General features: G+C 46.0%; 1 protein-coding gene across 5 annotated transcripts in view; it reads right to left on the bottom strand.

Moving 5' to 3' along the window:
* MID1 (midline 1) overlaps nucleotides 1–26,639 on the bottom strand; it is a 343,241-nt gene that overhangs the window by 149,320 nt on the left and 167,282 nt on the right. For 4 of the 5 annotated variants that reach the window (XM_059386247.1, XM_059386250.1, XM_059386252.1 and 1 more), the window contains exon 1: nucleotides 5,999–6,299. The exons of the other annotated variant lie outside the window; for it this stretch is intronic. The gene's annotated coding sequence lies outside the window, so the exon portion shown is untranslated. Of the gene's footprint in view, nucleotides 1–5,998; nucleotides 6,300–26,639 lie in introns of those variants that run through there. 5 annotated transcript variants of the gene reach the window in all.

The following is a 26,639-nucleotide window of genomic DNA, read 5'->3' as shown; positions in this document are numbered from 1 at the left end:
CCCTGCATCGGGCTCTCTGCTCCGCGGGGAGCCTGCTTCCCCCTCTCCCTCAGGTGCTCCCTCTGCTTGTATGCTCACATGCACGCTATCAAATAAATACAGTCTTAAATAAAGAAAAGAAAGACCTGGGGTGCCTGGGTGGCTCAGAGGTTTGAGCCTCTGCCTTCGGCTCAGGTCGTGATCCCAGGGTCCTGGGATCGAGCCCCGCATCGGGCTCTCTGCTCAGCGAGGAGCCTGCTTCCTCCCCTCTCTCTGCCTGCCTCTCTGCCTACTTGTGATCTCTGTCTGTCAAATAAATAAATAAAACCTTTAAAAAAGAAAAGAATAGAAAGACCTTCTTTAAAAAAAGATAAAAACTGGTTAAGTTACTACTTAATAATTATGTTAAATGTGTTTTGACTAGGAACTTATAACTTTCTACAAATGATATACGGCTACAGATTAACTAAACTTCACAAATACAAACCATTGGTCAAGTCTCCTAAGGTCAAGAAAGCTTTGGCTACCAAATTATCAAGCAGATTTTTATCCATACAAATGCACTTATTATAAGTATACAAATGCACTTATTATAAGTATACAAATGTACTTATTATAAGTATATTATACATAATATACTTATTATTTATAATATTATAAAAGTACTTATTTTATGCATATAAATGTACTTATTATTATAACCTACATTGAGCTACAGAAATAATAAGCTATACATCAGATCAAAAGTCCTTGGAGGGGGGCGCCTGGGTGGCTCAGTGGGTTAAGCCGCTGCCTTCGGCTCAGGTCATGATCTCAGGGTCCTGGGATCGAGTCCCGCATCGGGCTCTCTGCTCGGCAGGGAGCCTGCTTCCCTCTCTCTCTCTCTCTGCCTGCCTCTCCATCTACTTGTGATTTCTCTCTGTCAAATAAATAAAAAAAATCTTAAAAAAAAAAAAAAAGTCCTTGGAGGGCAAGGGATCATATTAAAATCATGTCTGTAGCTCAAAAAGGCATATAATAACCATTTAAAGTAGCTTAAATGAACGGACTACTGGATACATTAATTCTGTATGTACTCAGCAAATGCCCTTGAATAATGTACTCTACTCATCATAAACAGCTGACTGCATATGAAACCTTCATCTTCCTTTTTTTTTTGGCCTTTTTTAGCCAAAATTTTTCTTATAGCACAAAGCAGGTAAGTTCTTAGTTTTGTTTGTGTGTTTGCTTTGTGTTGTGTTATTTTAGGAAAGTCCTCTCTAAACATTTTTTTTTTCAGTGCCTCAATTTACTGACCTCTTTACCACCACCTGACTTTCTGGAGGCCATTAACCATTCTAATTTATGTCAAAGGGATATTTTCCTCCAGGAGGTGGAGGGGGGAGTCTTGTGGATGCCGAAGGGTCCCTCATAAAACTAGGCAATCAACCTTCTAGAACAACCCCCTCCCCCAGATGAATTTCATGTGGAATAAAAGGAATTGATAATGACCCGGAAAGAATCATGTTGATAAAACTGTCCCATATCTAAATGGGAGATTAGATTCCTGTTTGACCTGGCTTCCTAGCCCTTTCTTTAATCACAGCATACTTGATATTCTCTTCCTTGAATGAACTCATTTCCATTGTGGCTTTGGTCAGAAGATTAAAGAATCGCTAACTAATTGTTCCAAGTAAGCAGAGCAATTCTCCGAGCCTCAGATCAGCTAGCTCCCAGCCGCGGTGGCCAGGACTTCCATCATCGACACTTCAAGCCCGACCTCTGCAGGTGGCTAACTGAAATGCACACCGCCTGAGCGGACTACGGTCTTTCTTTTTTAAAACCCCACCAAGTTCTGAAAATGGGAACATTCATACTAAGTGTAACAGGGATACTGATCATACGTTGGCTTTCCCTTTCGTTTCGTAAGTTGATTTTTGGAAGTAGCCACCATCTGACTGAAAAACATTTCTATTTCATTTGCAAAATACTTTGGTCGTGGCGAACCATGGATTCTTCCTGCCTACGGAGAAAAATCCGAATGATTTGGATGAACTGGGGTCCTCAGAGCATGTGGGTTAAAAAAATGTCCTGATCAGCCCCACCTTCTTCTAATCAAACAAATCACTCTTTGTCCACTGACCCAATCCCCCCCTTTCATGAAACACCGCGCAGAGCAGGTTGCCATAGCTACCTTGGATGTCGATTTACCACACAAGGGATCAAAGCCAGGAGACATCCACATACACACTTGGCCTTAAAACTCACTGGAATGTCTGCGGATAACATGTACCTACCAATTAAAGGATTTGCCCACAGCCTACGCGGTCCACAGCCAAGCAAACTATGAACGCATGTCATAACGAATGGCAAGGAAAAGTCAACCTGAATGTTTCAAAACGACCAATAAGAATCTTTAATCTGACAGCAAGTCTTAGGATTCTAACATTCCCTGTAAAGGAGAGATAGCCGGGAAGGCAGGAACATCTCGACGGGGTGTTGAAGACACGGGACCTCCAAACCGACCTCCAAACCACATGCAAAAACTTGAAACAGCTGTTGAAAGGGAACATTTCTCAGATACATATTTTAAATTCTGGTTAGTTACAGTATCCTTCTATCTCCGTGTTGGGACAAATGAGAACAGAAATGCCTTTTCAACTTTTAGAGGCTTGACTTTCAAATGAAGGAAACCATCAAACATACTCGGGACACTACGTGATGCTTACAGAGCCGTAAGAAAAAATGATGCTGTAGGCGAGTCCCATTTTAAGCTCCAGCACCTCGAATCCCAAGCCCCCCGTGCGCCCCAGTAGCCTGCCTTTCGCAGTGGGTAGGACTCATCCTCAGAACCACTCCTAATCGGCTACACATCTTTATACTTGGCCGTTCTCTGCTTTCACCTCCTCATTTGTTCAATGAGGATCAAACTGCCGCCTCGTTCTCTCCTGGGGATGTGACAGAGAATAAATAGATCATGTTGGGAAAGGACTTTCTAATCCTCCTAGGAAAGATGAATACAAAGATGTTCATTACTAAACCAGATGTCCTTGGGCATTTTAATTCCAATCTGAAGAATGCAGAACAGGCCAGCCGCAGCTTCCCTGTAACAGCACGGTAACAGCACCAGGCAAGAACCGAGCAGGTGCCGACCGCACAGGCTAGCGACCTCCTGCTTCCCCTCCACGTTCTAAGGCAAAAGGCGATGATCTGCTTTAGCCCACCAGAGATCACAGCGTGCGCCTTCTTCTCTTGGAGCGCTTCGGAAAGTCATCAGGATATCAAAAACGCAAGCTCGGTCTGGTGGGCAGTTTTGTCTGGAGGAGGTTTTTTTTTTCCTTTCTAGCTCCAGAAAGTATCATCTGCTCTTCCCTCGGGCAGGGACAATGAGCGGGCGCTGTGTGTGGAGGAGGAGAGCTGCAGAAAGGAACAGGCCAACCTGTTGTTTCTAGCTGGGGCCGCCACAACAGGTGGCCATGCCTTTCCTCTCTCCTGGGAACACAGCAAATTCCTTCTCAAGGAAGTTTCAGGAAAGTTTCCCATTTAGGATCAGAGTGCGGAGAAAGATTGGCACACGCTTTGAAATTACTTCCTGATAAAGGCCAATCAGGTTTACACTTTTCTTTTGTTCTCACGCAGCGTGACCTTAGGAATCCTCAAATAATATTAACCTTCTATGCGTTTTTTTTTTTTTTCCTGCCACCCTGGCAGAAAGCCAAACCGCTCTGAATCTCATCTCCAGGCAGGCAGCTTTCTGGTTCTGCTGGCGACTCCCGGCTCCCTGCTATACCTAGGACGGCTCCCTGCTATACCTAGGACAAGGCAGGGGTCTCCGCGCTGCCACACCATTGTTCCACACTGTGCAGCCCCGGGGACGGATCACTCCTCAGCCAAGAGATTGGATTTCATGGCCGAGCTGATGACACACGGACCTATTGGATAGTTAATGCTGCGAATCTGGCTGGGGCTCCCAGGCTGGGGTGGCCCGGCTGGGCTGGCCGACGGGCTGGTGGGTGTGATTTACCCAGGCAGGGGCGCAGCAGTCTGCCCCAAGAGAAACTCAAATAAAGTTAGGCCTTATCCACACCAAACTCCACCACCTCACCCCTCCACAGCTGCTGCGGAACAATGTGTGAGACGCTTGAAACGCTGGACTGCCCCCGATTCTTTGGAGGAGCAAGGACTTCCCCCTTCTCTCCTTCCGTCCGCCCACCCCGACAGCATCCCACTCCTCCACCCCACCCTTGGAACAGGCCAAAAAATGATGAGGCACACGTAGTCAGAGGATTAAAAAGTCGCTCATTCACTAAATGACAAAGGAGTTATTACATGCATACCCTTAAAACTTCAATACCAGGCTCAACTCCAATTTACACGAATGCCACGACGCGCCAGGCACGGGGGAAATCGTGCCAAGCCAGACAGCATGCCTCTTGGCATCGGGCACGGGGAGTGCCACCGTTCCACAGGGACTGTGTGGGAACAGGGATTCTGAAAACTGAGCTCAGACCCCAGTAAGGAGAGGACAGGTGGCCCCGCACAGGATCAAATGACTTCTTTGTTCCAGCTATGGACCTTTGTCAAAATTGTTTTGCACTCCCTCTTTTTCCTTTTAGATCCTTTCCATTTGGGCTTCTTGCTCCTTTACCTCACTCCATCTGACTGCTCGGTGTTAAAAAGAATGGGGTGGGTTGTGGGTTTGGGGAACTGAAAGCAGCTCAGCCTCGGCCCGGCAGTGTTCAGCAAGGCAAGGGCAATTCATTGAAAACACACGGCACTTGCTTGTCTAAATCCGCTTTTCGGTACTCACTGCAACTTGCCAACTGTGCTTGCTTAGGGAGTAAGCGACGGAGGGTCTTGGCGCCTGTCCGCTGTGCAGCGGAGTGGGGGGGGGGGCGGTCTGCACCACCTCCCGAGGTAGCAGGAAATGGACAGAAAGTTCTAAACCCCTCGCCCTGGCCCTCAAAGGGAAAGTTTGCTTCCTATGCAAATCACCTCCCCCAAAGTGCTCCGGGTGGCGTGTGCTGAACCCACTTAGGAAAAAAAAAAGTGAAGAGGTTTTCTGGTGGTAATGCAGATGCTAACTTTTCCCACCCAGATTTATCAGGAGCTGGCAAAAGCGATTAACGCTCCTCTGGTAATTCTCCGCCCTTGCCAGCCTCCCAGCATGTTTTTCCAATCTTGTCTTCCCTTTCTATGAGTAGTGATCTTGATATTTACATATTGACATGAGAGTCTTCCCAAAGTTTGAATAAGTTGTAAATCGCACCCTTTTCTTGGCTGCGCACACCCACTTTTTTCTTTTCCTTTTCTTACTGGTAAAGCTATAAACCTCTGTCTGGGCTGATAGGAATTGTATCATTCGGCCCCAAAGCCACGGAAGAAGCTGCCTGTTTAGAATTCCTTTCAAAGACTCATTTCAAGTAACCCCGAGCCTTTCTTAGCTCCCCGCTTCAGGGTTGCCATCTCACGTCCAGACGCAACACGGTTTCCAAAGTGCTAGAACAGAAAAACCAATCTGCATTTTTCTGGAAGGACTGTCTGTGCTCACTTCAGGCTTGTTCCGCCTTCTCAGCCATAAACACAGTTAAGTGCTCAGAATGGGAAGCCAAAATGAGATAAGACGCCCCGTGTAATTCTTTTTCAGGATATTCAGTTATCTTTATTCTAATCCGAAGCGTAGGAGAGAGGCTAAAAGCTTGAGAGGGATTCCGCTCAATACATTCCAGCGAGCGCAAACTGGAATTGATTTACATATTCTACAAACCGCTTTTAAGCCCTTTACAATGACTGGCTGACATCACCAATCACCATTAGAGGCAAAGCGGGGAGGGGGTAGAAGAGTGGTTGTGGGGGGGGGGGGGGGGCTCGGAAAATCGGCTTCTTCGGTTCCCTTAGGAAAATGCAGCCCCGCCTTCACGCCCAATGGACGGACCCGGACCGGCATCTGCTAAGCCAGCGAGCTCTCCGGAGCACCATCGCAGGGGGCCCCAGGCTGCGCCCTCCCTCGCCGCCCGCCCGGGCAGCCCCCCGAGCTTACCTGCCTCATGTTTAGAATTCCATGACCCATCCGGCAGGGAGCGAGCTGCCTCGAAGCCCACGCCGCGGTCTTCAGAGGGGAAACAGCAAACCCAACAGAAGCCCGCCAGACAAAAGCAACTCAGTGAGATCCACAGGCAGCAAAGAGCACGTTTTCTTCCTTTTTCTTTGATCTGTTGCTACACGCACTCTGCCCAAGACAATGTCAAGTTTCTCAAGCTTTTCTTCCCCAGCCTATGAAAAGTCGGGCTCCGGGAAGCGAGGACCGCCTGGCTCTTATTTCAAATCGGGTCTCAGAGACGTCGTAGGTGGCTGGCTTGGGCCCCGGAGGAGCCCCGCCAATCAGGAGGCAGGGGTGGGTCCTGGGAGCCAGGAAGGCTGCCTCCGCGAGGATTACAGAGCTTTCGGGATTTAAATGGCTGGAAGCAGCTGGAAGCACGGCGAAAGCTCCCAAAGTAAAGGATGAGTTAGGTCTATTCTTATCTCGCTGCTCCGGGTCTGCTCAGAGCCTGACTAACTAGCTTCGGGCCTCAAAGCCTTGGCCTTTTAGGAGCGCCCCCAAAGCACGAAATCCTTTGGAAGGCGCACGATTATTTCAGCCAAGGGAGTGCACCATTCAGGACCGGACCATCTTTTTGAAAAGGGTATCTGGCCCCGAAGTCCTGCTTTGGCGTAGCCGGGGTGAGGGAGTGGGGGAGGAGACCTAATGGTTAGGCAGAACACCTTGGGAGGAGGCCCCGCCCACTTCATTTCCATATAGATGAATCGTCCAGCCAGTCTAAAAACAAACAACAACAACAACAAAAACCAAATCTGGATGGGAACTTGCACGCGAATCTGGTGAAACGCAACAAAAGACCAAGAATCTTTATCTGTTAAGGGCCCAAGGCATAATTTCAGATAATACTGTTATTAGAAAAAGAAACGGGGCGCCTGGGTGGCTCAGTGGGTTAAAGCCTCTGCCTTCGGCTCAGGTCATGATCCCAGGGTCCTGGAATGGAGCCCCACATCGGGCTCTCTGCTGGGCGGAGAGCCTGCTTCCTCCTCTCTCTCTGCCTGCCTCTCTGCCTAGTTGTGATCTCTGTCAAATAAATAAAATATTTTTTTAAAAAAAGAAACACTGACGTTTCGTGGAAAAGACAGTTTCTTTCTTTCTTTCTTTCTTTCTTTTTGAGAAGACCGTTTCTAAGGTAAGTATCTACCTCTCACCACGACTCACCATACCAACAGAGCTGATCTGGGGAACTTACTAGCAGGGACCAGCTGGCCATCATCTCAGCAGAATGGGAGAAAACCTAGCTGGCGTCCTCTAAACTTAAACCCAGACTTAAAAAGAATTCCCAAAGTCAGCTTTCTTAACTCCACGTAAACAGTAACTTCATTCAGCTCTGAGCCAGTGTGATTTCAATGCAGATCTACCTTTGGATTTCAGAAAAGCGCAAGGCCAGCAAAGACCACTTTGTGTGGCACCAGTGACATATTTTCTTTCCCAAAGAAGAGGCCACAATTTTGTGAGACTGATTTTTAAAATTCTTGTATCGGGGGCAAAAATAACACATTAGCAGATCATGAATGGGCCGTTCCTAGAGTGTCATCTACATGGGCTCAGTAGGTAGGAACTCTGCCCAATTCTCTGAAAAATCAGCAGCCCAATAGCTCGACCCAGAAGTCCATACCCACCCCAGTCCCCCACCTTAGTAGGCAAAGGGCCCACCTGGGGACACAAGCTGACTTGTACTTATTTTGGAGCCCTTCCTGAGGAACTGGAACTCAGCACTATTGCCATTTGGGGTCAGATCATTCTCCGCGGAGGGTGCTGTGTTGGCACTGTGGGAGGCTGAGCAGCCGGTCTAGGCTCATGAGATGCCGGTGGCATTTTCACAGCCGTGACAATCCATAATAAGCAATTACCAAATGTCCTCCAGGGGCGGGGTGGGTAAAATCACGCCAGATTGAGAACCGTGGATGTGCCAGCTCTGAAATAATGGTTCTCCAGCTACAGGGTGCAAGGAAGCTTCTGGGGAGACCGTTAAAAAATGCAAATCCCAAAGCCTCTGCTCCTTGTCCAAGAGAATCCAATCTACTGGTTTGAGGAGGAGTCTGGGAATCCGCATTTTTGTGTGTCCCCTCGCCCCCCGTCAAAGGACTCTGATTCACTTGGAGATACACTGCACCTATTCCTGCTCTAGGTGTGCCCACAGCCCCAGGACCTAGGGAGCTACCCAGAGCTGCTGCCGTTCGGTATCAGTCGGGTTAAATTAAATCCCAAGGTGCAACTCATCTCATTCCTCACGCTCGACAGAAGCTTCTCACAACTGCCTTTGCCTTCTGTGACCGTCATCTCAAAGGTAAACTTGAGCTGGGATCTCCTCTCGCCTTTTCCGAGTTTCATCCATCTTTCTTCACTTTTACTCACTCCCCTACCATCCTCCAAGGTCACCCCTCTTCTGTGCTTTCCCAACGCCCAAGACAAATTAATCCCCGCCCTCCTCTATGCTCAGAAAGCAGGCAGTAGTAGCCTTTGTCGATTTCCATGCGGTAAATACTCCCTCCTTTCCCACCATGAGGACACTGAACACAGAGTTAGAAAAGAGCAGTGCCGAATCAGGACATGGTAAGCACCAGCTTGAGCAAACCACGATGGTCACTTCCATGGGATACTGTCATCCTCCACTCTTGAGTCTCTCTCTCCTATGAGACTGTAACACTCTCAAGGACGAGAATGGCTTCCCATTCATCTTCGCAAGCCCAGCCACTCACACTGTACCTGCCGTGCAGTAGGTGGTCAACCAGCGTGCGTTGGGAGAGAACGCGATCCAATGGGCAGCTTCCCCAAGACATGGGCCCCCATCTGCCTGCCGCCACTGCCACAGCAAGGAAGGGAAAAGACGCTCGGAGAAACTCTGACAGTTACCTTTTTACCATAATGTCATATCTATTCTGTATTTATGAAAACAATATGCACAATGCCATCCTCCGTCCTCCCGCTCCCACGTCTGAGCGCCACAAACAGACCAGAGTGAAAGTCTAGAGGGCAGCCTTCTAAAACAGAACTTCAGCTTCATGGACGTATTTCTGAGACGCCACGCTGTTTACGTTTTTGTATGAAGGCATCCCACGCTTTTGCACCCACATACTTGCACATCCTATCAGCTATAGATTCCAAAGATCTCCAGGAGGAATATATACAATAATCCCCGGGAAGTCAATGGGAGGGCATATCCACTGGGAAGAAAGACAGTACTTGGTGATGGCCATCTTCTCATTATGCACTAAGGCAGGAACACGAAAGGTGGTGTCATTAACAAACAGCACTTACGAGTGCCTACTGTGAGCCAAGCATGTTGCCAGGTTCTTCACAATGTGCGCCATTTACCCTCCACCAAAATACCAAAAAGTAGACATCACCACTGTCATGCTAAGAGGAACAGACAAGATCATCAAGGCAAGGTAAATAACCCAAGATCTTCTTGTGATAAATTGCCGTACTAGGAAGCAAGTGTTTGAGATCAGTATAACTCGGCTTTTTGTTGTAAAATGTGCTGCTTCCAGAAATGTCCAGAAACACCTAAAGAAAGTGGATAGTGTAAAAAAAATGAAGTCTTTTTCATTTATAAATAAACAAATACAATTATTTTGGACTTTTTTTGTATAATTTTTAAAGCTTCTAATGAAATAAATGGCCCTTTGGGGGTTGTCCCTAAGCGAGCATTATTCCACTTATTATTATTCCACTTATTGGGAATAGCATAAGTGAGTAAAGTGATACAAGCACAGAAACAGTGTTGCAAATGACAGCTGAAGCAATGTTGTGGTATTGACAGTCCATAAAAAGTAGCCTAGACCACAAAAAAAAAAAAAAGAAAGAAAGAAAGAAAGAAAGAAAAGAAAAGAAAAGAAGGAAAGAAAGGAAGAAAGAAAGAAAAAGAAAAAAAGTAGTCTAGACAACAGTCCTCTGTGGTCATGTGCAGGTCTGGGTATAAACACACCTACACAGTAAATGTCACATAGAAGCGTGGGCAGGTGGCCCTGGGCAGGCCCTACTGGACGTGGCTGGCCATGAGCATGGCTCCTCACAGGAGAGCTAGCAGGACCTGGACAGCCTCGTTCTGTGTTCTGCTGAGGTCAAAGCCTATGCTATTAGCATTTGTGTAAGTAAATCATGGTTGGCTATCAGTAACTTTGTAGAGTTTATTGAAATATGGGTCAGGACACGTCATTAAAAGTCAGTGAAAACCAAGCTGAAATTGGCCAGTCAGCCACCTGGGAAGTGTGCTTGGTGCAAGTGCAGTCTCTGGGGTCTGTGAAAAGACAGTATTTCCTCTCCCATAGAAGTTCCAGAAACCTGGTTGCCTTATACTTAACAGCGGCTGGAGGAACACTGTACTTGAGGGAATGAGGGAAGGTAGTTCACGTCGGTAACAATGCAAGGCCCAGCTTAGAAAAAAGAAAAGAAAAGAAAAGAAAACCCCACCTATAATTCTTACAGGAGGTCACAAAAATGCAACAAGCCTCTACTCAGTGGACGTAGGTACTCCTTAAGCTAGTTTCTTTGAGTTGGTTGATGGCGGCAACATGGTATACCAGAAGCACTGGTCATAGATGCCATTTGGAGTCCATTTTTGGTGTCCATGTGGCTGGTAAGCTCACTGATGGAGTCCCAGTTTAACTCCAATTTTCACGGGACAATTGGGCAAATTATGGACTGAAAGTTTGTGCTGCCCCAAAATGCATATGATGAAATCCTCACCGTAATGTGATGGTATTAGGAGGTGGGGGGCTATCTTTGGAAGGCAATTAAGTCATGAAGGTGGGGGTGCCTGGGTGGCTCAGTTGGTTAGGCAACTGCCTTCCGCTCAGGTCATGATCCTGGAGTCCCGGGATCGAGTCCCACATCGGGCTCCCGGCTCCATGGGGAGTCTGCTTCTCCCTCTGACCTTCTCCCCTCTCATGCTCTCTCTCTCTCTCTCAAATAAATAAATAAAATCTTAAAAAAAAAAAAAAGAAAACCTTCATTTATTAAAAAAAAAAAGTCATGAAGGTGGAAAGTCATGAACCATGCGAGTCCCTTGTGAAAGAGATCACAGAGAGCTGTCTCCCCCTTTGCCTCTGGAGGACACAGCAAAAAGACAGCTGTCTGAAGCAGGAAGTGGGCTCTTATTTTCCACCCCACATGCCCACACCTTGATCTGGGACTTCCAGCCTCTAGAATGTGAGAAATAAATCTCTGTTGTTTATAAATCCCCTAGTCTGTGGTGCTTTGTGTTAGCAACCTGGTGGACCAAGACAGATAAAATCAGGAGCGGGAAAGTTTTTTTTTATAACTCTTGATGTCTTAGTGTTTTGGATGACAAGATTCTGGAAAGAAGGAAAGAAATCTGTGAATACAAAAATGGAAGGAATAGACACACCATGAGAAATAGGTTTGGAAAATGTACCCTAAGGGCAGACTTGCAGACAGGACAGAGCTGACTAACTGGTCACCGGTCATGGTTTTCAATACATTGAACTTGATATCTCCTCACTGGAAAATTAAGAAGTTAAAACAAATCATGCTATTTAAAATTTTAATCTTAACTTAACATTTAATAATTCTCTGCTTTTAGAGGTGAAATATTTTGACATTTCCTAGTTTTTGTTGATGGATTAAATACGGCTGATCCTTCTTTATCTTCCTCTTAGTAATCTGGTAAAGGTTTATGCATGAACTTGGTGATGATTTTTATATACTCCTCCTGCTGTCAAATATTCTCTACACTCCCAGTTAAACCTTCTGCTTCATGTCAACACAATAATATCCTACTTCCCTAAAGTAATTTTTCAATTTCCAAGTCATCTACTTTCTTTGCTATAATATCGTGCTTAAATTAGCAAAAACCTTATTATAATAATGTATTTTTTTACTTATCTTATTAACCCCTTTCCTAGATTTTGAGGTCAATGAGGCCTGTATCAGTCAGGGTTCTCCAGAGAAATAGAACCAGTCAGATATATAACATGTATCTTGAGATTTATTTCAAGGACTTGGCTTCGATGATTTTGAGGACTGGCAAGTCTGACATCTGTAGGGCAGGCTGGCGGGAGCTCATCCTGTAGTTCCGAGGGAAAATTTCTTCATCCTCAGGGAAACCTCGGTTTTGCTCTTACGGCCTTCAACTGATTGGGCAAGGCCCACCCACATTCTCAAAGGTAGTCTACTTTACTTAAAGGTTATAGTTGTTAACCACATCTACAAATGCCTTCACAGCAACCCCTAGATTAGAGTTTGAGTGAATAATGGGTACTACAGCTTGGCCAATGGACTTGTTAATATAAAAGCACACAATATGTAATCAATAAGGTCCATAAATGTTTACTGAATTGTTGCAACTAATAATAATAATAATAATTTCAAAACTGCCATCAGCAAAAGGTTCTCTTCTCTATAAATAATGAAATCTTGCTAATAGATTTATTACGTGCTTCTCAACTGCAACACCGGAAGGTAGGAGCTATAAAACTTCGAGATAAAAGGATTTCTAACTGACGATTCTATACCGAGTCATGCTATTCATCAAATGTCAGGATAGAATGCAATTTTTTCCATAGAAGGACTCAGAATTTTTGCATCCCTTCTACTCTTTCTTTGGAATCCACTCAAAAAGATGTGTTCTAGCAAAAGGAGGGAATTAAACCGAGGAAGATGAGCCAACATAAAGAGAAGCGAAGATGATGGGTGTTATAGTTCTAAAAAGGCCTCCATCCAAGCTGGAGCAGAAAGATGGACAACTCCTGGACAGAGGCCTCCAGGGGGGGAAATTATACTGAGAGATTGCATCTGAGGATGAACGGGTGCACATGGATATAAGCAAAAGGTGACACTATTATTCATTCCAGAAAGCGAAAGAGTGCACATGAAAAGAAACCCAGTCCTAGGACACTCCTTCAATCGGCAGCAAACTCTGATCTACATCTTGCGGCAGAGACGACTGGGAGCCAATCCAGTTCCCACCTTCCCCTTGTTTCTTTCCAACAGAACTTCAGTGTATTTGGTGGCAGAAATGTGGCCGGCTGAAGCGCATCTCCCAGTCTCCCTGGCAAGTGTGGGTGGTGATGGGACACTGTATGGCCAATGGAAATTTAATAGAAGCTGCTGTGGCAATCTCCTGGGAAAGCTCTTCGGGGAGACACACAGTTTGCCCTTCGGCCTTCCCAGTTTCCCTACCAGGGGTACGGATGCAGCGTCTGAGGGACTGGGGCCGCTGTGTCACCACGAGAGGGACAGGACATGTGGTCAAGCTGGACAACAGGAAAGAACAGAGGACCCTGGATTCCCGAGGACATCTTAGAGTCTCCGCATGAGCCCTGACTTCATGTTTGGTGAGAAAAATAAATCGCTACTTTGTGTGAGCCCGTGTTTCAGAGTTTGTGTTCGCAGAGGAACACAGTCCTAACTGACACAATTTTGTGGGGGGGAGGGGGGGGGGGGGGGGGGGGGGGGGAACAGAGGTCATTTCTTCCTGATCCTGTGCAGGATATGAAAGATAAGGTCTAAAATTCATAGGCCAAGAAAGAGCAATAAAAGCATATTCTGGGAAATATCAAAGTCCATAGCAGAGGAAATATTTACAAGTCAAAAGGGATTGCTCCTAGAATGGAGGGGGACGGCTGTTTTTATTACAAGTCTTTAGTATATTTGTACTTTGAAGATATATTACTTTGATAAAAATTAAAAATAATTAAAAACAAACAAAAAGATACGTACTGGTGATGCAACCAATTTCTTGTCCTTAAACTCACTTCCTGTATTAGCAGTATGTTATGATTATCTAGCTCATAGTTAACCAAAGAGTCAGGGTAGAGCATTCGAGAAGTTACATGCCTGATGGCCCCAGCTAAATCTCAAGGGCAATGTCACCACGTCACGCACATATGATCTGATTGGCATTTCCTCTTTCCCCTGCCATGGATTTACTTTGCCCCAAGTTTATGACTGATTTGCCATGCGTAGCGGCAAATACATGTATGAGACAGCCCTGATCCAAACTGTTTTAGATGAACATTCTTTTAGATCTCAAGGAATCAAAATCCTACAACCCGGACGTCCTAATAATTCATTAGACTAATTAAAAAATTTTTTTCTTTTTATTCCTAATTGGCATCATTCTTGATTTAAATTCATTTTTTTAAATTGGGTTTAAGTATGGCTAGGAATGACTGGCCACGCTTCTTTATATTATTATCACTTTACTTCTTATTCTTTCCTCTCCCTTATTTTTCTTATATAAGAAAAGAGTTAGTCTCTCAAACCTTTAATATTTTAATGCTCAAAGCTGATTTTTAAATTAGCCTTAGAGATTAAAAAGACATTTACTTTTGTGACCCAGATCTCAGTTTTTATATGTTAGAAACAAGCAAATCAGGCTGGTTCATTGATAATCACATGGACAGACGGTGAATAGAAATTTTAATCAAAAGAAGCTTTGAACAGGATTTGCGCTCCTTGCTTGTAAAAAGACAATGCTTTATCCTTTAGATTGACACTTCTCAGATGCAGAGAAAGACTGCTGAAATGGCTGTATTTTTTTCCCCTGATTGGCACGGCTCAATACGTGGTTCCCAGCAGAGGAAAAACTCACGATGAGCCAGAACCATGGCTTACACGCCTCTTTCCTTTGCTAGATACCGATCGGGCTGGTTTGGTTTTGTTGTTGTTGTTGTTGTTGTTGTTGTTTTTAACTTCCTTTTCATAGCCAAAAAAAGAATAGTTGCCTTTATTTCCTTATAACTAGATGGCTCATGATGAGTTTTTCCTCTGCTGGGAACCACTTAGGAAAATTCACGCAGACTGAGATAGGCTTTCCTCTACTACTCCCCTGATACAAGATGCAAGATAAACACATCGAGTGGAGGCAAGGGAAAAAATGCGAACGCTGAGTAGCAGTGCCTTGCCTTTCTCCATTTTCACTAAAGAGCTATTTGAAATGTCTCAGGAACTGCATTCAAATGAAGCTTCATTTTATTTCTCCTTCGATTTAATAATTTCCAAAAGGAAGAGCTTCCATTACTTGTCTATTTCATAAACGGTGCCACTACTTAAAAATACTTTTAATGTGAGTGATTTAAAGAACATCACACAATGAACAGCTCCCTTCTGTGGAGCTCTATCTGTGTCATATCAGAATATTTCTCCTAAATGATCTCTGTGTGGGGGGAAAAGATAATTTCGTTATGGTCATCTATGGGCAAATTAATTTCATGCAATTAAAGGAATTCAAAACCAGCTGATACACTCTGCTCTAAGAGGTCTAAGGGAGTGAAAGCTCACTCTGAGGAGGGGACATCTGCACTAGAGAGATGCGCGAGTATTTGTGCTACAGGGAACGAGAGGTGAAAGGAATCGCGGTCTCTCGTGGACCTGGTATGCGTCGGGCCCTCTTGAAGACGGAGCAAGTTTCTGGGGTGTATGTGACAAACCCATCTCTCTGACTCCGAAACTCGTGCTCTTTCTGGCACGTGGTGCTGCCACCCTGGTCCCTGGTGCCGCTCTCCTTTGGGAAGAGGTGCCGCAGGGCTCCCTCAACCCCCTGTGCCACATACGGGAGTGTTTGGGATTCACGGCTTGCTTTGGTTTGGTTCTGAAATCGCCAATCTCAATCCGCCTCCCAAAGCATGTCGCACAGCACGTTCAAGGTAAGTCCGGAGTTCACCGTTATCTTTGAAAACCCAGTGAAGCACTCTAGTGATTTTTATTCACCTTCAATGGCTCTCCAAATTCGGGGTGTGTTCATTTGATCATTTCTAGACAGGAGGAAAAAAATATCCCACATGGTGCCTATTGATGGGGACTCCTCATGGAGAAAGAGGTCGCTGCTGCAGGGCGGGACATGAGTGCTAGGGCCATTTCTCTAGGACCGTAAATGAGGTTTTCCTTCTTCATTCAGAATTTCTCCAAGGCTTTCCCATTGGAATATGTTTCTGTGATTCAGTTCCATAGTTAGGAAAGCGTGCAGCCCATGGAGGGTTAACGATCTATAGATATCTATATGTTGCTAATGAATGTGAACCAAGCCAAAAAGTTTATACGACACATGGAAAAAAAACGCTGCCCGTAGTACTTGATTTATTGTTCCCAGTCAATGCAGCACAGCAATGTGGCTAGAAGCACCTATTCCAGAAACGGCCTCAGTCCAAATATCAACTTTGTCACTTAATAACCGTGTGAACGTGGCTCATCTGCTTATTCTCCCTCAACGTCGGTGTGATTTGAATAAAGCAATTTGTTTCAAAATACTATTATTTAGGGGCGCCTAGATGGCTCAGTGGGTTAAGGCCTCTGCCTTTGGCTCAGGTCATGATTCCAGGGTCCTGGGATCGAGCCCCGCATCGGGCTCTCTGCTCAGCAGGGAGCCTGCTTCCTCCTCTCTCTCTGCCTGCCTCTCTGCCTACTGTGATCTCTGTCTGTCGAATAAATCAATAAAATCTTTAAAAAAAATACTATTATTTAACATTTACAGAGGGCCTACTAAATGCCAGACACTTGTGAGCCCGTTAAATTCTCCTTTGCCCCCAGGAGAAGGGGTACTCCTAGTGTCCCCATTCGCCAGTAGTGAAAACTGAGGCACAGAGAGGCAGAGTGACTTGCTGAGGTCGTAAAGCTAGGAGGCTGCGGTTCCTGGTTTACACATTCAGGCTGACTGGCCCCTGGAAGCATGCTCTTAGCCACAGAGAACACAGCACAGGGTAAACACGCAAAAATTGTAGTTCATGTGATGATGCGGTAACAACTAAAACAAGAAAATGCCCAATGGTCACTCATGCGTTTGCGAAACTACTTAGTCACCGTGTGACTCCATTTCGATCTGTGTCTCACCTTTGCCAGCTCTGTTTTGGGTGCACAGCCTGTGTTCTTCCTTCTGGGGTATGTGCAGAGACGGGGCTACCTTTGCTGAGAACATCTGAACAAGGCATTCAGCCTTCGAAAGCTCCCCTTAAAAACACCGGGGGTGGGGGGCGGCTGGCTGGCTCAGTAGGCGGAGCGTGAGACTCCTGATCTCAGGATTGTGAGTTCGAGCCCCACGCACGTGATGGAGCCTACTTAAAATAAGAAAAACAAAACAAAAATATACCCAAGGCATAGGAGTCCTTAAGAGTCAGAAGACCGCCGTAAGTGTATAATGGTGGTTTCTCACTGTCCTTAGTGACATTTAAGACTATAACTTATTTACGCGTGCTGTAGATACAGAACAGGAACCCAACGCTCAGATCCACTGGCAAGTAGCCCCAGGGTCGGCAATGAGATTCCGTTGCTGGCCCTTTGCCCTCCACCTGGATCATGGAAGTCTCGCCTCAGCCCCAAGTTCTTGCAGATGGGACTGTCCGAGCCTCTGCGCCTTATTTCTTCCCATTACAGTCACATCCTCTGGCCTAATGAGTTTCGAAAACTAGTTTTCATTTTATTTAGGGCAAGTTTCCAGCTGTGTTTTAAAATTAATCAGCACTAGTAATAAAAGATAACACGACCCCCGAAGCTTTTGGCAAACACGTTCCACCACCGAACATACTATTGTAACACCCTTGCCTCTAGAAAAGTTGAAATGGACTATGCCGCACCTATTTCCTCTGGCTGCGTCTCTCAGACAAGTCCCTCACTCCGAGCTTCCGGTGTCCTTATCTGCACAATCAAAGCATCAGCTGACTCGTCTGCCCTTTGAAATCACCAGGAAAAGAGATTTAAAAGTTATTAAAAAGTGTCGGTGAGGGGTGCCTTCGTGGCTCAGTGGGTTAAGCCGCTGCCTTCGGCTCAGATCATGATCTCAGGGTCCTGGGATCGAGCCCCGCATCGGGCTCTCCACTCAGTGGGGAGCCTGCTTCCTCCTCTCTCTCTGCCTGCCTCTCTGCCTACTTGTGATCTCTGCCTCTCGAATAAATAAATAAAGTCTTTTTAAAAATTAAAAAAAAATAAAAGGTGTCGGTGGGAGGGTCTCAGTCCCTGAGATTCTGATTTAATTGATCTGGGCTGGGTCTGGGTGGGGAGGTTGGTTTTTTTTTTTTTTTTTTTTTAAGTTCCCCTAGGGAATTAGAATGAGCAGCCCAAGGTGGAGAACCTTGGCTTGGTCTAGATCATCGGCTTTTGTGTGTCACAGCTCCCTGGAGGGCTCGTTAAAACACAATTACCCCGCCCCACCCCACCTGATTCAGCAGGTCTGGAGTGAGGCCTGGAAATTTGCGCTTCTGACGAGTTCCCGGGTGGGGCTGTGCCCCAGGTTTGTGAACCTCTTCTCCCTATCTGGGCTTCTCAAACTCCAGCCCTCGGGCCAGTTCCTGTCGGCCACCTGTTCTTGCACGGTCGGTGGAGAACGGTTCTTACGGTTTTCAAATGGTCGAAGAAAATCATCAAAAGAATTCTATTTCAAGTCATGGGAAAAGTATATGAAATTCAAATCCCAGGGTCCATAAATAAAGTTTTATTGGAAGGCAGTCACACCCATTCATTAAACCGAGCCGGGGCCTGGTGTGACTGCCTGCTTGCCCATGAAGCCAGCCTGGACTGCCACTGGCTCATACTCGAGCTTAGGTGTTTGCCTCCCTGCAAATATGCCATTTTGGCATCTGGATTATTTTGTACTAAAGGCAACTGAAAACTGGGGCGCCTGGCTGGCTCAGGCAGCAAAGCGCACAGCTCTTGATCTCAGGATTGTGAGTTTGAAGCCCCACGTTGGGTGTAGAGGTGACTTAAAAATAAAAATCTTTAGGGGCGCTTGGGTGTCTCAGTGCTTTGAGCTTCTGCCTTCGGCTCGGGTCATGATCCCAGAGTCCTGGGATCGAGCCCCAAGTCGGGCTCTCTGCTTGGTGGGGAGCCTGTTTCCTCCTCTCTCGCTGCCTGCCTCTCTGCCTGCTTGTGATCTCTGCCTGTCAAATAAATAAATCTTTTTAAAATAAAAAATCTTTAAAAATAAAATCTTAAAAAAAAATAAGAAGACAGCTAAGAAGCAACAGCTGCAGGAAGAGTTCTCCGTGCCCTCTTATCTGCCTAAAATCATGGTATAAATTTCCCTTGGGGGAAGGTGCTCCCCACCTCCGGAGTGGGGGGAGAGAAGAGTGAGTCTTCTCATGGAAGAAGACGGGGTGTCGACACCGAGATGGGTTTGCATGAGCAGACCATACTAATATACCCCTTCCCTGCGCGTCGTGCCCGCGGAGACCTCCTCGTCATTTACCTACATTTTAGCGATCCTTGAAGCCCAAACCTTGTTTTCTTTGTAAAAAGGGCACAGAAACCCTCCACTCTCACTGCTTCTTTGAGTCCTGCCCCTTCTCCCTGAGCTCTTGCGCACATACATACTAAAACCTCGTGGGCCTTTCGTCCTGTTAATCTCACTTTTGTCGGTTTCATTCACAGGCCCCGCTGACGGCCCTGACAGTAGAGGAAACGTTCTCCCTCACCTGGCACTCGTGACCGCAGAGCTGGGGGAAGCTGAGACGGCAGCCTCCTCGGTTCTAAAGTTCTCCTGCACCTTTTCTCAGTGTGTGGACAGATCCCAGCCGAAGCCCAGCTCCCGGGTTTGCCCCGCAGCCCACCACGGAACAGGACGACAGGAAAGGCCACTCCGCCCGAGAGAGCCGTTTGGAAACGGGCTGGTTTCGGTCACCTCGCAGCAGAAACACATGGCCCTGCGTCCCTTCTGGTGGCAAATGTGCACGAAATGACCACCCCAGACCCCTCTGCAGCCAAACCCTGGGACGCAGCCACTGCGGACGCGAACGGAGGATCTTTCCGAGAAAATGGCAGGCACACCACGGGCAGGGTGAAGAGGAGGGCTACGCTTCATTCCTAAATATCTGAAACCCCAAAAGTCACTTCCTGGTATCTCCTTTTCAGTACTTACTGCAGCGTAGTTTAGTGAAAGCCTGCTACGTAAGAAGTCTTTGGTGATACAGAAGGCCCGAGAACACATCCTGCTGGAAATAAGCCCGTAAGTTGTAAAAACGTCCTCAAAAGCCCCTTCTCCTGAATCAGGCCCCTAATTAAATCTAAATCCCAGTAATATCATCCCTGGTTACCTAACAGGGTTCTCTTGTCCCCTGCTTCTATGAAGAGATGTGTATCCTTTTCAGGTGACTCTTCCCTTGACAAAAAGGTTGCCATGGCTACATTTTTTTTTTTTTTTTAAACTGAAGGCTGGTATTTTAGAGCCCGTGCAATTTAAGTGAGGTACACCTGGCTTGAGGATTACACTAATTTAAGCGCCTGTCTTTAATGCTAACAATTGTATCTTAATGCAGCTGCTCTGTGCGCCTGGAATACGTCTCCCAGGAGCAGTTGGAAGCGGCGTGGGAGTTCCTTAAGGAAAAGCTGGTAAGGCCAACCTCACCCAGCCCACCGGACTATCCACTTCAATCAGCGGATGCTTCACTCGCCTGGAATTTGTCTGTCCTCGGCATGTTTAACAATGAGTCACAACTATGAGTCACACGCTGCGTCTGCCAGGCTCCCAGGGCCCAGGGCCACGTGACAGTCTTCTGTGCCTACCTCCCTCGTCTTTGTTCCGACAGGCCGCTCCTGCCTCCCACAAAGCTGGCCTGATGCTACTTCGGTGGGTCTATTTTCCTTCCAGGGCTCCCCTCGCACGTGATGCTTGGGAAGTCGATGGTCAGGCACGCAAACCGAGAGGAAACGTGTGCCATCTTGAGTCACGATGCTTTAATAAGGCATTCTTCATGGACAAATGACTTCTGGTTCGCCCCTGAATAGGGGCAAGTTGAAAAGTGGAACCTGCTTTTCGGAAGGAATGCAGCATGGAGCTGTTACGCTGCCCAAAAACCTGAAAACACAAGACACCCTGCTTCTTACTTTAGCCGGGAGTTTATTAGGTAAGGATCGCCACCTTTACGATTACACTTAGGAGAAATATCATTCCAGACGTCATTCCAAAAACCTTCCACATGCTTCTAATGATTGTTCCACTCTATGAATACAATGGCACCAAACATTTAGGAATGTCTCATGGTATCTCAAGAATTTCTTTGCAGTGCAAAAGAAACCTTGAGATGTTCATCTTGGACGACAGATGGAAATGAACAAAATTGGTATCCATTTTCCTGCAAGTTCAATAGATTTTTTTCCTGTAATCTCTAGAAAATGAAGCACCTTTAAGAAGACATATATCTAAATTATACCTTTTTCAACCAGCCATGGAATTTTGCAAAAATGAAAATTTTTTTAAAGCCTGGAATTAAACAATTGCCGCATTGAAATACATCGGTGACTTTGCCTCCCGCAAAGCTATTAATTTAGTATTTTTCCATGGCTTTAAAACTTTGCATCTTTATGTAGTAATTTATTCTCATGGAAATACACTAATTAGGGTGACATATGTAACAATAACATAAATCCAGTTGTTTTCCATGGGTTGATCGTAGTCTGGCACAATCATGCCTTTGCTCATAAAAGACTGAAAACAATTTCACATGAAGAAACTAGTTTCATCTTCAATCAACAATTTCAATCAGTGCTTAGTTGTCTAAGATTAAATGCAAAACATATCACAGGCACCGAAACCATTTTTAATCCTTCTTACTGAGCTACAGATACTCCTTCATTTAATCTTTGATTTGTTAGATAAAGAGAAAGACTTAAATAAGGGAGAAAGACAAAGATTTAGAAAACAAAACAAAACAGAGAGAACAGCATGAAAGCAGCCATAAAATGCTGGTAAAATGTGGAAGAATAGAAACCATGTTGAAGTAAGTATTGTGGAGTAAAGGTTTCCCAAAAAATCTTCAGGAATCTTCTTTAAAAATACAGTAACAGAGAAAAAGCCCCCAAAATGAGCGAAGGCCAGTAGGAAAGTCTTGGTCAATTCTCTTTTCCTTAAAAGAAACAACAAGATTAAGAGTCTAAAAATAGAGAGGAGGGCACAATAGTAATGGGTAGTTTTGTCTTCCTTCAGTGCCTGCTCTGTGCTATAATTAATCATTTACTCCAACTGCAGACCAGCGGGGAACTGCACTGAGTGGCGACAATTCAAAGCGATGGAAGCCAAATCAATCCTTACAGGTTCCCCTACTGGGGTTTGGACCCAGAGTGAAAGCAAGATAATGGTCTCAGAGCAGCCTCTGGTGGCTGAATGTCAAAAGCTCAAGAAGTCAGAGGCCACCTGACTGGTGTTCTTAAGATTTTGTGCAAAGGGAAGTTAGTTACTATTTAAACCACTTCAAGCCAGTCAGTAGCCCAGAACTGACTTGGTGGGAACTGAAATGAATTCATTAGTCCCAAAGACTATCTCAGGACTAACAGGACCTTTGATGCTGACAAATTGGGCAATTCAGACAACAGGTACAATTTTCCTTACACTTGGACACAAAAGGGTGTTGAATACAAAATCATCTCCAACTTTCCCGGGTCTATCCAATAAATGTTGGGCCGGTGGTGACAGACACCTGAAATTAATTTTAATTTTTAAGTGATGGATATATTTAAGCAATCTAAATATTTTCAGTTCATAAAAAGCTCTGTGTATGAGTGTGGGGTGTGTGTGTATGTGTGTGCGTGTGCACACGCACGCAGATGCACGCACAGAGCTCTGTCCATTAGATGCATTTGGGTGCGTGCTCTTGTCGGAGCTTTCCCAGCTGGAAAGCATCTGTTTAGGATAGAGGCCTGTAAATTCCATCTGGTAGACTCCCCATTGAGCGATCTCATCTGGGATGTTTCTATGGGCCCCTTTTGAAAAGTTTGACTCTCATAATGTCACCTGTGGCAAGCATCATGTCCAAAAGAGCTCTGCCATCTGCCAGTGCACTTTCTGAACACATCACGTTTTCACAGCGGGTTAGAATCTTTTGTTCAAAAAGAGCTATTCTAGGGGCGCCGGGCGGGCTCAATGGGTAGAGCATGCGACTCTTGATCTCGGGGTCATGAGTTCAAGCCCCACATTGGACGTGGAGCTGATTTTTTAAAATGTGCAAGGAATTAATGGTAACATCCCAACGTTAACTTCTCAGTCCCCCCTCCCCCCATTTTACTGCGGTAATGTAAGACATTAACATTACGGAAAGCACAGTGGAGGGTAGGTGGGAATGCTCTCTACTATCTTTGCAATTTTTTCCCTAAATCTAAAAATGTTCTGAAATCAAAATTGTATTGTTTTTAAAAAGTATGAAGAATAATGAGTAAATAACACTGAGGGAAGTGGGAAAGGCTGACAAAGTTCTCTTGTAGAGAGGAGTACTAGCATGTGATCATTTACTGTTGTCTGTTACGCTCCAGGCACTGAACTATGCACCATATCAACATTAACTCATTACAATGGTGCCCCTTCAAGTGCTTTGGTAAAGGAATACCGTTGCCTACTCTGAGTAACAAAAGAACCAACTCTTGAAGGAAAAAGATGTGGTGCTTAGATTTCACTAGGAGATCCTTCCTTTATTATTCCTCTCGCTTGCTGTTTTCTTTTCTTTCTTTTATTTTTTAAGATTTTATTTATTGGACAGAAAAAGAGAGTACACAAGCAGGGGGAGCAGGAGAGGGAGAAGCAGGATCCCTGCTGAGCAGGGACCCCGATGCGGGACTCCATTCCGTGACTCCGGGATTGTGACCTGAGCCAAACGCAGATGCTTAACGGACTGAGCCACCCCCATGCCCCCCCACCCCGGCTTGCTCTCTTCACCTTCCCTCGAGTCTTAGGCCCACTCCAAACCTGATCTTCATTCCTTCCCTCCATGACGTTTCTTTGTCATTACTCCTATGTTTGAGTATCTGAACAGCTGTGTGTTCATTTATTCTGATACCCCAATTTTTGAATTTAGAAGTTGATAAATTCCAGTACTCAACTATTTAAATTTCGAGATCTCTAGTACATCCTAGTGTTTTCCGTAAGAGAAAGCAAGGGGTGGTCGTTGTGTGGGGGTCAGCACAAGGGTCTGAGTTCAAGCCAGTCTCAGTCTGGCCAGGAGGTCCCGTTGTGAATTCTCTGGAGTTGATGAGTTCCTTTTCAGTACTCGTCAAGTAACCTAATTAGTAGCTCAGCTATTCTTAGCCCCAGAACAGGGTCCACAGCTCCCATGACAGTCACCAAGCACAATTTGCAAGCCTGACACAAAAACGTTACTCCGTTCCAAACTCAGAAAGTGTAAAATGCCCAGATGACGGGTGGCAATAGTAGGTCTCCGAAGCCCGGTTTCCCTTTAAGCTCTCTTGCTGTCCTAATTCCAAGGAGCCTTGCTGTCTGCATCACTCATTTAATTCTGGATCCCATTCGACCTTACGTTTGCTTCTCTGTTGTGATTACCCTTATTGAAGCCAGACCTGTCTGTTGAACTTCTTCCCACGTGTTGTGGGTACAACTGCATGACCCCCTGCTCTGCCAGTGTCAAGGTGAGATGGTACCATGTGACCAAAAGCCCCAGGGAACAGGGAGTCAGGAGAGCCGCCTCCTGAAGCAATCTGGTTAACTCTTCCGGGTCTCACAGTGCTCACCAGGGAGGAAGTGAGGGGACGGGCTTCACTCAGGTAAACTTCTAGAGTTTCGTGAACATCCTGTTGGAAGCCTCTTATAACCACGGCAGGTCCTTCCATTGGTAGCTCTCTCTCCCACTGCCGCCGCGGTGACCCTTCGTACATGGGTTTCAACCAGTTTCCCTTGGGTGCAACCGACTGTGTCTTGCCTCTGTGATTCCAAGGAACTCTCGATTCTTGCCTGCTTTGGGGCTTTTCCCACAGGGCATGGGACTCCTATACCTCAGCTCTCCTGGAGGCACAGCCCAGAAGCTCAGGGGTTGACTCTCACAGGCTCACCCAAGACGGATGAGGTCCAAGAGCCTTTTGTCCCAAAGGTAAGTTCTGGGATGCGTTCGGCAAGCTCCTCTGAGCACTTCCTGGGATGAACCTTTCTCGCCCCTGGGAGAAGCCAACTTGACCATGCCATTGGGCAGGCTTCCCCACTGTCTCTGCCCCTCTGTAGCCCCGCACTGCTGCTCTCTGAGACTCCTTCCCATACACACTTCCTGCACGGAGGCTGTCTTCAGGACCTGCTCTGGGGGGATCCAGGCTAAAAGTGCCTACTCGGCATCAGAGGTTTACATCCTTCCGCGCTCTAAATTTTGATGGTTCTGCAATTGCTTGTTGGCAGAGTTCAGTTCTGCCCAGTGGTCCTTGTAATAAGAACAGGCTGGGAAGAGGCTGAGTGGCCAGGATAGCTGAAAATTACTTCCAGCTTTTTGCCTAACTTCAAGAGGCCACTGGGCGTGCGGTTCTGGTACAGTCCCAGGGTATATCTGGCTCTATCACATGGTGACCTGCTATAAGTGGAAAGAGAACTGTAACAGAGAGGAATTTAAACAGAAATAGGCTAATGAGAAGGACCCAGAAACTGCTCTTCTTTCTTTTTGCTCCCCAATGCTAAGGAAACCGTTAGGGGAAGGACGTTTTCATCTGAATTTCTGTTCAAAACAGGAGACATTTTTAAAGGTCAGGAGAAAAATTTCGGAAAAACACATTTTTGCATGTTGCCCAAAATGAGAGAAGCGTGTCATCTCTCCCTTTAGAACATAACCAAGGGATATTAACAATCGTTGGCGGGGCGGGGGGTAATTCTTTGTCAATTACATTTGGGAAATGGGCAAGCAGTCTCTTTCATTTTAATTTTTTTTAAGCAGTCTCTTTTATAAAGGGCAAATTTTCTCTGCGCCTTCAAAATATTAACATAGATTGTGATTCTATTAGGGGGAGACTCTAAAGCAGCATTTCCTGAATGTATTTTTCCACAGAATCGTTTTCCACAGGCCTTTTGCAGAACAAGAAGGCGTGGAATCGGCTGGGAGGAATGAAAAGAAGGCGATCTTTCTCGTACAACTGGGAACCATGTCTTCACTGGAGGAGGTAATAGGTCGCTTCTCACACTGTAATCCCGGCAGATTACTGTCGGATAAGGTGTATAGGTGACCTAACCTTTGCCTGGTGATTTCAGGTTGGCATGACTTTGTCCCATCTCTCCCGCACTGGGCGTGTCAACAACACACTGGGAGGTGGGTAGAACAGGAATTTTTCTTCCTTTTTTTTTAAAAAAAATTTTTATTTATTTATTTGACAGAGATCACAAGTAGGCAGAGAGGCAGGCAGAGAGAGAGGAAGGGAAGCAGGCTCCCTGCTGAGCAGAGAGCCCCATTCGGGCAGGGCTCGATTCTAGAACCCTGGGATCACAACCTGAGCCAAAGGCAGAAGCTTAACCCACTGAGCCACCCAGGTGCCCCAGAACAGGAACTCTTAATCCTTATTTTTTTTAAGCTTTTATTTTTTTTTAAAGTAATCTCTACACCCAGCATGGGGCTCAAACCTACAACCGGGAGATCAAGAGTCGTGTGCTCCACAGACAGAGCCACCAGCAGCCCCAGGATCCCTTACTCTTTAGCAGGGGAAACCACCTCAGCTTGGCCTGTGTTTAAATGAGAGCATAGGCATGCTGCCTGGGTGGCTCCCTCAGTTAAGTGTGCAACTCCTGATTTCGGCTCAGGTGGTGATCTCAGGGTTGTGAGATTGAGTCCTGAGTCTGGCTCTGTGCGGGGAGTGGAGCCTGCTTAAGGTTATCTCTCTGTCACCCTCCTTCCTTCCTAAACACACACACACACACACACACACACACACACACACACACACACACACA

Source organism: Mustela nigripes, chromosome X (genome assembly GCF_022355385.1).
Source record: "Mustela nigripes isolate SB6536 chromosome X, MUSNIG.SB6536, whole genome shotgun sequence".
In the NCBI taxonomy this organism is placed as follows: domain Eukaryota; kingdom Metazoa; phylum Chordata; class Mammalia; order Carnivora; family Mustelidae; genus Mustela; species Mustela nigripes.
The sequence above is the reverse complement of the archived record's forward strand: the minus strand, read 5'-3'. Positions and strand labels throughout refer to the sequence as shown.